Here is a 14,008-nt window from a genome sequence, read left to right as displayed (position 1 = left end):
AGTATGGTGCTAATTTTTCTGCCAGCTTGCAACCACGGTGAGATTTTAAGCTGGTTCATTTATATCTACTAGTAGGACCTCTAGAAAATGAAACAAATTAGAAGTATATTTGTCATGTGCCTCTGATCAAAATGCCAGTTCTGCATGCCAGACTAAATATTTACACCACGTTGGGGATTTAAAGGTTTTAAAATCTCCTACCATTGTTTTTTGTTTTTGTTTTTTTTTAAATAAAAACAAAACAAAAACAAGAAGCACCACACAAAAACAACTGGATGGCAAAATATCAGAGTTTAAATGGCATGCTGTAGCTGTCACGCCAACTAGCCAAGCTTCACCACTGTACCAATAGCACAGAACCTTCCAAACTCATCTTGAAAAAAGGAGAAAAGTAACAGATTCACTTACAATCCCCTGCAGCATATCCACTCCTTTTGCTTTCATACAATAAAGGACATGCATGCCCCACCCTTTTTACTGTATGTTCTAGTCAAAAACATGGTTTCCTGTGTGCAAGTAGTTCTTTTTTGGCAAAGGGTTTGTTCTGAAATGAAGCTGCAGAGAAAGCAGTAATGTGGAGCAGGTATGTGTTTTAGTTCCTACATCACTTACATTGACGTGGGAGTTTTAATGACATATTCCCCCTTTCCAATGTGACAGAGGACAGGGCTTTGATTTTCTTCCCATTTTGTGCTCTTTGTAAAATTTCTGATCTTCTTTCCAGCTACTTGTTGGCTTTGCATCACTTTCTCCATCATTCCCTAATCCAGTGACTCCAATCTGTCAGCTGCACACAACATTTACAGCTATTTCAGCCAATTGCCCTCATCTTGCTCAGTTTTTTGTTTTTGTTTTTTTTTATTTTATTTTTATTTTTTCCCCAAACAGTACCTATATGACAGAGTGGTCAGTCATTCCTCAAGCAGTTCATTGACTATTCCCAAAGGGAGCATCGCTGGAGAAGTGCAAGGACTCTCCAGGGACAAGGACCAGCCATCACCTTGCTAGCACTGAGACGGAGGGAGTCCATTGGGTTGCTGACCCCCAGGCTCACCCAAGAGCACCAAACTCTCTCAAGAACACCTGGTACCTTCTGCCTGAGCTGTCCTACAGCTCCTCTTCTTCTCAGGGGGAGCACCTGGAAGGTCTGCCCTACAGGAATATTTTGGTGAGCAGTTGCAAGGGTCACAGAGACCAGACACCTCAGGTTAAAAGCAAATAATGCACAGGAAAAAAAAGAAAAAAAACACAGCCAGGTGGCATTTCTGCAGGTGATGAGTCAAAGTGCTACAAGACTTTCAACACTATTTCCCAAATTAAACAAATTTAATTCCAGATTACTCTGCTAATGATTAATGCATCTTACAACATCTTTGTTGGCATTAGGCTTTCCTGCAGTTATTCCTTTTTAAAGCGTGAACCACGCGTGAGCACCTCCACAGTACTCATGTGTTAGTGTTTTCAAGTGTCAAATACTCTATCCAGGATGACTGTTGGTCTCTTTTCTTGAGGTCCCAATTAACAGCAAGATACAAGGAGGCAAAAGTAGCACAACATATGCTCTACACTTCTGCCGGGCTCTTTATAACTACTTCTGGCAGCTCAACTTGCAGGGGCTTCCCTGAAGCAGCACACTTGGAACTTGTGTCCACCATGAGCTCATGAGGCACGTAAAGCTCCTCTGTGGTATAAACACCCTCCTCTTCTTCCCTAAGAAGGGGAGCAGGAAAATTCTATCCCATTCTGCAGGAAGATCTTCATCATCAGCATGACAGCAATAGCGCGCTAGGCTGTAACACTCCATCTGAACCATAACATCACACGTGCAGCACACTCAGCAAACATCTAAGGCATTAAACACGGCATGGGAATGGTTTAGGAAAATTAGACCCGCAGGTAAATATTTTAAAATCGCAAGGAAACAAATCTATGCTTTCAAATGCCAGCATGAAGTTCCTTGGGGTCCAGCTGCTGAAGAAAGGCTTCTTGTTTGAAGAGGTTCTTCACAACTTCTAGCTATTTAAGCTTTATTTTGCTTTATGGTTCACAGCATTGTGTATGATGTATTTAAAACTATAAGGCTATTAAATTTCAAAAAACTCTCCCCAAAGGGCAAAAAATGCTTTCTTGGAGCTGATCAGTAGTGGTCAATTAAAACATTTTTTCATCGAATCACACAATGGCCTGGGTAGAAAAAGGACTACAATGATCATCTAGTTTCAACCCCCGTTATGTGCAGGGTCACCAACCACAGACCAGGCTGCCCAGAGCCACATCCAGCCTGGTCTTGAATGCCTCCAGGGATGGGGCATCTACAACCTCCTTGGGCAAGTTTCTTCTGGAACTGGAACCTCCTTGTTCCAGTTTCTTCTTTTTAAGTAGCATTATATTTCATGGCTTCTAAAAGAAGTGGACACTTGTTAAAAGTAGAAAAGGCAATGGCAAAAATAAAACAATTTTTTTTTTTAAAAAGGGAAGAAATACAACGCTAGATAACTTTAAACCCTCTGCACTCCTAAAAAAGGGCACATTAAACCACAGCCTCAGTCACAAACCTGCAGCAGCAAATCAGCACTAGCAGGGGCGAGCTGCCACTACCACAGCCGGCAGTGGGTTGCAGTGCCTTGCCGTACCCAAAAAACGTGGGCACTGGCCCTCACCCCACGCATCCTCTGTCCCCACACCCGCAGCCATCTCAGATGGAGCTGGTGCGCTCCCACGAGCTTTCCAGTCACACCGCAGACAGTGGTGTCAAGCCTTTGGGCAATAATTAACCTACTTCGCAGATAGTTGGGCTTTCTAAAAAGCTTTAAAAAAAAAAAAGGAAAAACAGAAATATTGCCAAGAGAGGGACCTCCATCCCACTGCTGTTCTCCTTTCCCCCATGAGCACATCACCCCACGCCCACGTGGCGCTGGAAAAAGCCAGTAAGCAGGGTACCGTGGTGTGCCGTAGTGTCAGGAGCTGTGGTTTCCAGATGAAACACGTAGCAAAGATATTGCGCCCTTTTGACCAGAATTTTCCATTAGCAATTGAACACAAGTTAGGAGAAAAAAAAAAACAAACAACATATACATATTTATGTGAGAGAGAAACGTCTGAATTTCCTCTCGTGCTGACATGTCATAGGACAGCTGAGATTATTGCTCTACGATAAAGTTGAGGAAAAAAGGCACACACCAGGTGTCAGACATAGAAAACACCCATAAGCAGCAGCCACAGGAAAATATAATAATCAGAATAAACTCCAAACTAAGGAGAAAAAAAAAAAGAAGAGAAGGGAATGTGTTTTGCTCAAGCTCCATCAAGAGATCGGCAGCGTTGCCCTAAGAACAACTTTCTGAGGAAACTATGTGACCAATTTACATCTTCTGTAGCAATGATTTTCCTCCCTGAGCTGTTTCAAGAGGAAGGTGCCCGTGGGCGGTGAATGTTAAAAATAAAAACAAACACTGAAAAGCTATTTGTAAACTGCTGCGCTTGGGAGACAGCTCGGGGTTTCTTCAACCATAGAGGGAGCACACCTGCAGAGTGAATGGCTGATGGAGTCACCTGCCCTATAAATACAAGAGACAGCTCTCACACAGCCACCCCTGCTCTGTGCATGGCTCAGGAGAAAGATGCTGATCTGTCCATCTTCAGAGGAATATCCCAAGTACAGAGTGCCAGAATACACAGAAGGCAAGGGATGAAGAAACACACTTTACCCTAACATCAGCCTTTGATCTTCTCATCCTCCCACCCCAAAATAATGCTCTGAAGGCATAAACCAGAAACCTAAAAGCAAGGCAGGGTGGGCACAGGTGTCCCAGCTATGGTGGGATGCAGCGATGGAGCACCCACCACAGCTCCTTCCCTTCCTGCCCACTGCACAGAGCTGCAGCCCAGCCACCTGCAATTGCTGAATCCTGCAGAGATCCTTATGTCCCTCAGTATGCAGTCATTTCCTATTCAATTATTTTGTATCGGATAAGGCAAGAGGACTTATTTAACAGCACTTGCACAGGCTGGCTCCTGTATGCTTTTCAAACAAAGACAGGTCAGAGCTCTGCTCATGCTTCAACCAATAGGAAAGCAGGAAGTTTCCAAATTTCAGTGCAGCATCAGTTCTCAAAAGTTAAGCTCAAAAGCTAAAACCTAGTCTCAACCAGAAGCAAGTTACTTTTGAAACATGATAGCTGCAATCAGTTGAGAGAGACAGGTACATTACCCACCACCACCAATGCTGGAAAATCTGCATGTAATGGAGATGGGCAGGTCTCCAAAGCTGGTGTTCCAACAACCCTGGTATGTTTGCCCAGAGCTTATCTGAGCTATTCAAACTCACTAGTGTGCAAAGTTGGATGGAAAGGAAAAACCCTTCAGATGTTGTAATCCTGCAAGTTGGACTTAGGAGTTAGACTCAGTGAACCTTATGGGTCCTTTCCAACTTGAAATATTCTATGATTATATGAAGGTGGGAATCTGGATGATTAAAGACTGGAATTTGAGTCTAGAAATGAGGGAATGGATCTTCTCTCTTTTCCTTAAGACAAAACCAGTTCTTTGCTTATTAGAACAGTAACAGAACACAGTGTATTTCAACTGACAATATCACCATCACACAGACCAAGGGCTTGTCACAGAGCCCACAAACAAAAGGCTGCTTCCTCCCATCTAGCCTGCATCACCTGCTTATGGGGCTGCACTGTCAAGAGATGGGGATGTCACCAAATGATCACACAGAGAGGAACCATTGGCCAGAAATGGAGTGAGGTTGGAGTAGATAAAGAGGTGTCTGAAGAGAAACCAGCCAGCCAAGCAAAGCCCCTCCAGTATCAGTGTTTACTCCCTGCAGCATGAGTGCTGTTCCTTCACTTCGAATCCTTCTGCTGCTGAGCACTGCAGTAGAAACTTTTATGTTATTTTAGTGCAGACTGTAAAGACTTTGCTCCTATAAAGTTCTCCTGTGATGTTACCGACCTTGTTACTCCTTACACTACTCTGGTTTCCATGAAACAGAAGAAAAAATAGTTTTAAAATTCTGCAAGTGATTCAAACAAGTGCTGTGCTCATCTTCAGAAATGACTGGCATCACCTTCAGATCAAAATATCTACCCCAACTCTATAGGAAGGCTTCATAGCTTCGAGTTCTGTATAGGTAACACTTCAACAGCACGAAAAAAAGGAAGATGAAAAGCAACAGAAATATTTGCAGCAGCCAACTAATACCAATCCCAGTCTTCCTTGCAAGACCAAGCAACTTTCACTAAATTAGTCTTGATAGCATCACAGTTCACTGAGGTAGGGAAAAAAAAATTAATAAAGTCAGGGCAGTCAGTGGAGGAGGGAAATAGGGAGGCATTGTTTATTTGCTGACAGTAGGTGCAGCGAAGAACAACAAGAAGTATTACACAGATTATGAAATACAAGTCATACACGACTCCATGTACAACAGAACTGGTGCAATACATTTCCAACCTTGAGTTTTGCTTTAATAACTGGAACTAGACAAAACAATTAGGCTGTAGCAGTACCACACAGCAGACCAAGTCTCCTTCACTTTGATCTTACAGAATGGTAAATATATATATATATATAAAAGGAAAGTTTGGAGATGATTTGGATGATGCTCACAGCCTTTTAAGCTTGGAATTTGGTGGTTAGTGCATTAAGCATTACTCACTTTATGAACAAAGTGGAAAGTTAACACAAATTGGCAGATGACTAACTGTCCAAGAAACAGATTACTGAATGAATCACTGACTCTACTTTTAGTCTAGTAATAAGACAAACGAAGAGGAACAAGAAGGGGAAAGAGACAAACAAAATTTCCTTGCAGGGTGCTGATATTCACACTGCCTTTGAGCTTCCAGCTATGACAAACTACATAGCAATTTGGCACATATCACCAGTTTTAGATTCAGGTGAGCTCACTGACATCTCCCACAACTGCTTCACGTTGTCAGCTCACTGGGGTTTCCACACCAGGTATTCTGCACCATGTCTTCCCTCAGCACACATTTAAGAACAGCTGTAAGAACAAATGAGGGGTTTGGATAAAGTTAAACCCCTGAGTGGAACAAGCAATGGTCAGCAGGCTATAGGTTCAATGCACAGGAGTACCTCAGCAACAGCAGATACCTGGAGCTGAGCTAAAACAGAACTGAAGTTTCCCAGTTCAAGAGGAGGACCTTACCCAACATCTGCAGGTATGCTAACAGAATTCTGGACATAAGTCTGCCTAATATGTATGGGTTGCATTCAGTTCTGCACAAAGTCATCACAGCTTTTGTCAAGGGATAAAGGAGCAGTGCAGGGTGGTCTGAGTGGATCCAGGCTACTCTCCAAATGACTGCTCTCCAAAGATGCCAGCGCTGCTCCTCCATCTCTCCCCTGCTTTAGCTCTGCTGGTCTTTGGACTTGTGGCTCAACTCTTCATATTGGCAAAAAATTAGCCAAGGCTGACTGGAAGGTGATTTGCCATATGCTGGGTTGGAATGCTAAATTGGCCCAGTGAAACTCAACAAGCACATAGCCAAGCAGAACCTCCTCCTTTCAGCTAAAGGGCTGTCAGCCAGCAACTCCTCCCTCTTGTTACAAAGCATGGAGTCCTACTTTCTCCTTCATCAGAGCAAACACAAGCCAGGGCTGCTCTGATCACCTGCTGAATCTGTTCCTCAGTGTCTCCAAGAGCAGATGCTTGCCATCATGTCTAGAGTGATGGAGGCTGCCAGAGAGACCTGGGCACAGGGTGGGCTGCAACCACTTGGCTCAACAAGCTCGCTCCAGAATCACCAGGCTAGCTTTCATCTCCTTTAGGTTTAAAATCTAAATTCCCAAGGGCTTGTCACAGCTATGAGATAAATGACACAACCAGGTCACACCAGGCAAGGAGCAACCATAAACAGGTGGGAATAACAAGCTGTGTATCTTGCTAACTTAGAGGGGAGAGGAAGGCTTGCTTGACTGAGTTTTGTTTTCATCTAAGGTTTCATGCAATTGACTGCTGCAAAGCCCAAATTAAATAGCCCGAGTCTGAATTCACACATCCCATGCCCCAACAGCAAGCCCTTGCCACCAAGCTGCAGGGCAGATAGCTGCTCACAGTTCCCTGCAGTATCCCCACACTGCAAAAAACAAGATGATGGTGGCCTCCAGGACATGGGGCACAATGCTGAGATGGCCATTGCGCTCTGGCGCAGCCCAAAGGCCATTGAGCAAATTTTAGTTTCATTTGAAACAGTTCCATTCTCTCCCTTGCCCAGGTACTTGCCAGATCCTGTGGTAAACTCAGCCAGAAGAAAATTAACTGTAGCAACAAAATGAATAACCTGACAATTTAGCTCTCGGAGCAGGCCCACTGTGGGATGAGGTGGGTGTCAGGGTGAGCATGAGGAAAGGGGTGAGATGATGCAGAGCACAATCAGACCCAGAATTCAGGTAGTGGCAGCATCTGTTCCCTTTCACCAGGCCAACCTTCAATGAGTTGGAAAGAGGTCCTTTTTTTTCCAAAGTCAGCAGAACGGAGAACATGGATGAGATTTAGAAGGGTTACTCATACATCACAACCCTATCCTCATGATGCTTCTCATAGCCAGGTTTTCTAAAAACATGGGGAAAACAGATCACCAAATCAAATCCACGTCCTTCTGAACTCTGAACAAACGCTGATGCCGTATTTTACACTCCTTACAGAACATTATTCTGGAAACTTCACTAAGAACTGTCCATAAATAAACTCCTTACGTTGGAAGTCGGCCTTTTCTTCTATACTGATCTGAAAATAGTAAAATCTCTTATTGTTGCCATGTAACAAACAACTGGATTTTCACATGTTTCAAAGTCAAATTTCCACAGACTTCTGCGCCTCTATTTTTAGCGTGCTTTTCCCAGTTAGAAGCAACCAAAGACCTTCCATAGCAGCCCAGTCACACAAGAAACTAACGAAAACACCCAAGCTATTTCAGTAAAATCCAGATTAAGTATATAGAGGTATTTAATCATTAAGGGGTAGGAGTTCCTCATCAATGCTGATGTCACTCTAGATTTTCTGTAGATCTGCCTCAAAATGTCTTTTTTTTTTTTTTTTTTTTTTTTTTTAAAGCACACATTACAAACAGATTGAGAAACATAGAACCATCCCATCCTTGTAAGGAACAACAAATCAGTATAAATAGCACAACAAAAGATAAAGAAAACATGGAGGTTTCATAATTGTTGGAATTCTCACTAAGGTGGGAGATGAGCTCCACCTCAGTCTTTAAATCATGTAACAGCATGAGCAGCTTGCAAGCACGCAACAAGGCTATAAATCAATGAAGCAGGTCAGAATACTGTGTCCGGACTGCAAGTAAGGTTGAATATGTTGCATCAAAGACTTAAAACTTGATACAGTATAACAGCATGGAGGGCACACTATACTTGTACGGAAGAAGCTGACCCAGCTGTCTCCAAGTTACAGTTTCAAGCTAAATGCAATATGCAGAAGGCGCTGCCTTTCTGAACTGGACATGGTGCGTACAAGATTTCAGCCTCACAAGTAAATAACTAAAAGGATGTCAGCATGGGGAAAAAAAAAAAAAAAAAAAAACAACATGACTTTCTGATCTGTCTTTTTTCAGTATCACTTTCAGTACTGGAAGACCTGCATTTCCTCCTAGGTAATGACATGCATCCTGCAGGTTGCTGTTTGTCCTCCAGCTCCTATTCTCTATTTACTTTCCCCTCCGGATGCCGTGATCTCAGCTCAACCAGCGCTGAGGGTCACACAGCAGCATCACTGTCCTCTCTTGGTCGGGGTAGAATTGAGGTGGAGAGCAGCAGCTCAGCCGGATGAGGTGTTGTGCCAGTCCTGCCCCGCTCTCAGCATCTCTAGATTGTATTTTCCAGATATGCACCTCTGACATCAAGGCTAAACATCAGTGACGGGCTGCAGTGAAATCAGAGCACTGAGGAAACAGGAGAATGGAAGATTTTAGCACCACAGCCAGTAGTATGATGAGGGCTTTTTGGAGGGTATGTGATGGGGAATCTGCTGTGGCACAGCAAATCATTAAAGCTTCCATACATTTAAAAAACAAAAACCTTGAAGCAATATTTTCCAACCTTTCACTAAGAGCAGGGGCCAAAACCACAGATTTTAAAGGTCTTCCACAGCTTTATTATTAGAAGTAGGAGCCCTACTGATACTGATGAGTCATTTGTATTGGCGGAAACCAAGAACACCCATTTTCTTCAAGTGTTACAAAGCTCTCAATGTGGTTTTCTATTCATTACTGGTCAAAGTATTTGACTAAAAACAAAACAAGTGACAAGAGCTCACCTTTTTGTTATGAAAGCTTGTTTTATGCCAGCTGATTTTGTTTACCGTGTTTTTAGAAATTAATAAAAAAGGAAGAAAAACACAGAAGACGACTGAGGACTTACAACTCAGTAGCAGTAAATCCAGAACTGCAGGAGGATAATTCACTCAGCTGATGTAAGGGCTTTCGTGACAGACTGAGAAAGAAAAAGAAAGGAGGGAGAAAAAAGGCCGTAACAAGATCAGTTAAAAACCCCTAGTCAGCAAAAGCTATCATTTTAGGATCTGTATGAGTAATCAGAAGGGAGACTGTAAATAAAGAAACAGTTGTATACAAGAGGGCAAGTTTTCATCCTCATGCAAATGAAGGAATCCTTTCGCACTGTGGCCAGGGTTACTGCTGCAGGGATAGAAGCCAGGGTCTAGGAGACAGGAAAATTGCTGCAGGGGTAGAAGCCAGGCTCTAAGAGACAGGAAAATTCTGAAAATTAAAGACAGCTACAATGAAGGTTTTTAAAGGTTAATCAGAATTCTTTGCTGGCTTCAAAGGTTTCTGCTGGAAAAAGGGGAAAAAAAAAAAAAAAAAAAAAAAGGACTACAGGGTAAGAGCCTGCAAGGTTGGTAATTCTCAAGAGAAAATACTACTTGCATGTGGGTCTTGCTGTATCCAAATTGGGAACAATGTATTGGTGGATGTTTTTGGTAAATCAAACATCCCATTCATAAAACCAGAAAACAAAACAAACCCCAGAGGGTCAGTCCTGCTGGACACGTGTCACATCCAGATGTACTTCAAGCACAACAAACAGCAGCCAGCCTGAAGGGCAGCATGCTTCAGTCTGACTAGGAAGACAGCACAACGGAAGCAGTGACCAGAGAACCAAAAACAACCTTTGCACGAAGGGTCAGCGCTGCCATACTCCTACTGTGGGCAGCTGACGGCACGGAGCTGCGGGCTGCACCAGACACGTGAGTCAGCAGGAGCAGCCCGCAGGAACTGCTGACACGTTGGATTGCTCGCACACGCGCCCAGTACACCTACTGCTAAACAGAGAGCAGGCAGCATGCAAATCGGGCCAAAAGTACACCTCCACACTCACAGTTCCTGTTTTCCTAGTTCAGGCTTCAATTTTAAAGCAATCACTAATGAAGGGAAGAAAGAAAAAAAAAAAAACAACAACACAACAGAAAAAACAATCCTCAATGGATGTCGGCTATAATAAGTAGCTATGATGAAGTCTCAGGGGTCATTTTGTTTTAGCTGCTTTTATTTAAACAGACATAACTGCTTTGCCTCTTTTCCAAGAAGAGAACTGCTGCCACACAGCCCAGAAGAGCATGGTGATAAGCAATAGGCAGCTCCTGCTCCTCATAGCAGAAGACCTCTGAACCTGCGTACCACAACCCATCACTACCTGGGCTGTGTGCTGTCAAAGCTCAGGAACAAATATCAAGCTTCCAGCTTTCATGTAATCTCCTACTTGGGGGAAATGGGCAGTTTCCCAAATTCTCCTGTTCCTAATTGCTGCCTCTTCTGTTAATAGCATAGCAGAGAAGGTTATTGTTCAAGTGACACACAGATTTCAGAAGTAACTCTCACAGAAGCTGCCCCTTTTCAGTTTCAGCACAGCTGGTCATCCTCAGGTTGTTTCTCTGGCTCTCCCAGCAACACCACCACAACCAGCAGAGGAGCCTCCCAAGTCCTATTTTTGATTGATGGAGTTAGGCTGCGCAAGCAAACTCGCAGCACAGAGGTTTACCAGAACTTCATCCCTTCTTTCTTTTTATTTACCTGTTTGGAACGTGCAGTTGCTCTTTGATCCACACTTATTACTTCTGGGAATGCAGAAGCTTCAAGTCCATCGCTGGCCACAAAGACATTGGTATGCATTCCACTGCTTGCCTGCTTTAAAATTATAATTCATAGCCCAACTGTGGCACAGTGAGTAGCACTCTTTTCAATACACTACAAAGATGTTTCTGCCTAGCTATAAAGCAAAATGAACACATTGCAACTCAGCTGGCTGCATTCATACATTTTACATCTTCTCAATGCGAGCTTCAGATGAATGCGTAATATTCAGGCAGCTGCCAAGGTTAATGTCTTTTGGTTAAATTTAAAGAAACGATGACCATTTTTTTTGTAAAAAGCCGAGTAAGCAATTGAACACTATTCTGAAAAACCTCAGGGAATTATTGGGGGTGGGAATCTACTGCCCATTCTGCTACAACAAAACCGCGTGGGCACCTCTTCAAATATCAGCAGAGAACGACAACGACAGGCACTACAAAGGCTCTATTCCCCATTCTCTTCAAGCATTTGTAGTCAGAAGGAGCCCTGAAGCAGCAGGAGTAAGCTGGGCTCACAGAAAGCCGATATTTCAGTTTAAATTGAGATTTTCTTCAGCATGCTAATGGAATGACTTGTGTATTTTCTCTCACATACTTCAGCCCAGAAACCACTAATATACAGTCGAGTACACTCATACACACCCAGAACCAGCAGAGATAGAAATTCAGACCCAGAGGTAAGAGATGGAAGCATCCATGCCTTCAAACCCCAGACAGATCTGCTAAACACTGTAGGTACGTTCCTGCATCTTGTAAACTGAGAAACCATTCAGGGAGCCTTCCTTTCAGCAAAAAGGCATGCATGCTTTGCTTTGAATATATAATCCGTGTTCATATGACCTAAACAAAAATTGCAAAAGACTGATTACAAGTCATGTAATAAATGCTACTCAACTTGCACCAATAGCTTATTGCACAAAAATGCCATTACTACTGAAATCATTACTTTGCATATATTAGTTACACATCTCATTTTTCAGCTGGAGCTGCAGACACTTATTTGCCGCACTCTAAGAGGTCTCTTAAAAAAAATAATATCTGTGCACGTGCAAAGAACATCATAGGCACACAATGAGAAAACACTTCTTTGTGTTCTCCTCTGAATTCTTTGAAAAGATGGGATCGTTCATTCTCCTTTTTCTATGGCTGGCAATATTTTTAGAAAAACCTTAAGGAAAGAAACTCTCAGGCAATCACAAAAAAAAAAAAACAGCTATCGCGCTTCTGAGCAAAAACACAAGCAAAGAAAGTTTTAGAAGAAGAAAGGGCGAGCTTTCTTCTTCTGCCACACAATGCACACTACACATCGTCTGTAGGGAGCTTTATTTCCAGCTCTTTGTCACTAAGTGCACACAGACGGAGACCAATACATAAGATCACTGGCAGTACAGGAATTTGATTAAACTCGTTAATCCCACCACATCTCTGAGGCCATCCACAACGCCAAAGGTTAACCACAGTTTCCTCACGCTAGGAGCATCAAGTCCAAGCCTGTTTACTGGAATTTGGACTGTCGCTCTGAGCTAGCATCTCCAACTTTCCCTTGTACACAGCTAAGAGGAGCTGCCCATCTCCTCCTGCAGAACAACCAGCAAAGCAAAGCAGGGAGGAGTGGAGGGTGTCCCACCCACATCCTGCGAGACACCAACACCAGCAGATGTCCCAGATGCACCCGAGGTGAGGAGGACTGAGACAACTGCCCTGGCTCCCTGCTCCCAGTGCAAGGTCTGGCACACACCAGTGGGGATTTGTCAGTGTGCCCGCACCACTGCAGCGGTCAATGTCTTTCCAGTTGGGAAAGTCTTCGTGAATTGCACAGCAAGCACGTGTTGGAAGGGGAATTTTATGGCTTGCTGGCTGTCAGGCACAAAGCCTTGTAAAACACTGCTTTAAAGCTGTTACTACAACAGCCCCACATGGGGTGTTGCCACTTCATTCCCTCCACCTCAATGCATTTTGGTATTGACGCACCTGGAGATGTCAGTGTATCTGAGCATTGCCAACCTCCCCCAGCAGCACAGCACAGCCTCGGATTGTCCCCAACCCGAAATGAGCTGGAGACTCCAAACACCCAACTACAACAAGTTTAGAGACAGATGTGAAGTCTTAGAGAAATGGGTTTGTGTTGAGAGAATGCTGACACACCTTCAGCTACAACAAACTGCACTTTCACAACCACTCCACCATCCCAACACACCATTCCAATGGGCTGCCCGCCGCTCCCATTTATTATTATCCCGGGCAGCGAGGAACACGCTCTGCTCCACGAGGCCGGTGCCAGCTCCCAGCACACCCAGAGTAACCCACAAATAGCCCGTGCCACATGAGGAGCGCTGCCACTTCACACCTCGCCACGCGCTGCGGCCGTGCTCGGCATCTCCCCACAGCCCCGAGCCAACAGGGAAGGAGGAAAGCGGGGTGAGCCCGTGCACCCCAATGTGCGGCGATGGGAGCGGGCGGGGTGGGCACGGAGGTGGGACAGGGCCCACGCGTACACACATACCCGTACATATATGCGTGTATAGACACGGGTACATACACATCGCGTATAAATAGGCATATATACGCGCACAGGTACATATATATGCGTATAAATAGGCGATACGTACACCCAGAAGACCACTTGCGCTCCCCCCGTTACGCAACGCGTGGTTCCCCTCGCAGCGCTCCCGCACCGCAGCCCCGCGCAACAGCTGCTCGGGGCCGAGGAGGAGAGAAGGAGGAGGAGGAGGGGGAGAGGAGGAAGGCTCCCGCCCGCCGCCGCCCCACTCACCTCGCCGCGCCTCCGCGCAACTTTGGGGGTCGCCGCTGTCGCTGCGCTGCGGCCGGGGGAGCTCGGGGAAGGAGCGCTGCTGCCTGTTGTTGTTGTTATTG

At 44.5% G+C, this 14,008-nt stretch overlaps 1 protein-coding gene across 4 annotated transcripts in view; it reads right to left on the bottom strand.

The window, feature by feature from the left end:
• BACH2 (BTB domain and CNC homolog 2) overlaps positions 1 to 14,008 on the bottom strand; it is a 183,171-nt gene extending 169,163 nt beyond the window's left edge. For 3 of the 4 annotated variants that reach the window (XM_010707621.3, XM_010707623.3, XM_019613098.2), the window contains exon 1: positions 13,908 to 14,008. The gene's annotated coding sequence lies outside the window, so the exon portion shown is untranslated. The remainder of the gene's footprint in view (positions 1 to 13,907) is intronic. The other variant, XM_010707622.2, reaches the window with a different exon arrangement.

This window comes from Meleagris gallopavo, chromosome 2 (assembly GCF_000146605.3).
Source record: "Meleagris gallopavo isolate NT-WF06-2002-E0010 breed Aviagen turkey brand Nicholas breeding stock chromosome 2, Turkey_5.1, whole genome shotgun sequence".
In the NCBI taxonomy this organism is placed as follows: Eukaryota; Metazoa; Chordata; class Aves; order Galliformes; family Phasianidae; genus Meleagris; species Meleagris gallopavo.
Note: the sequence above shows the minus strand (reverse complement) of the source record. Positions and strands in the feature narration are given on the sequence as shown.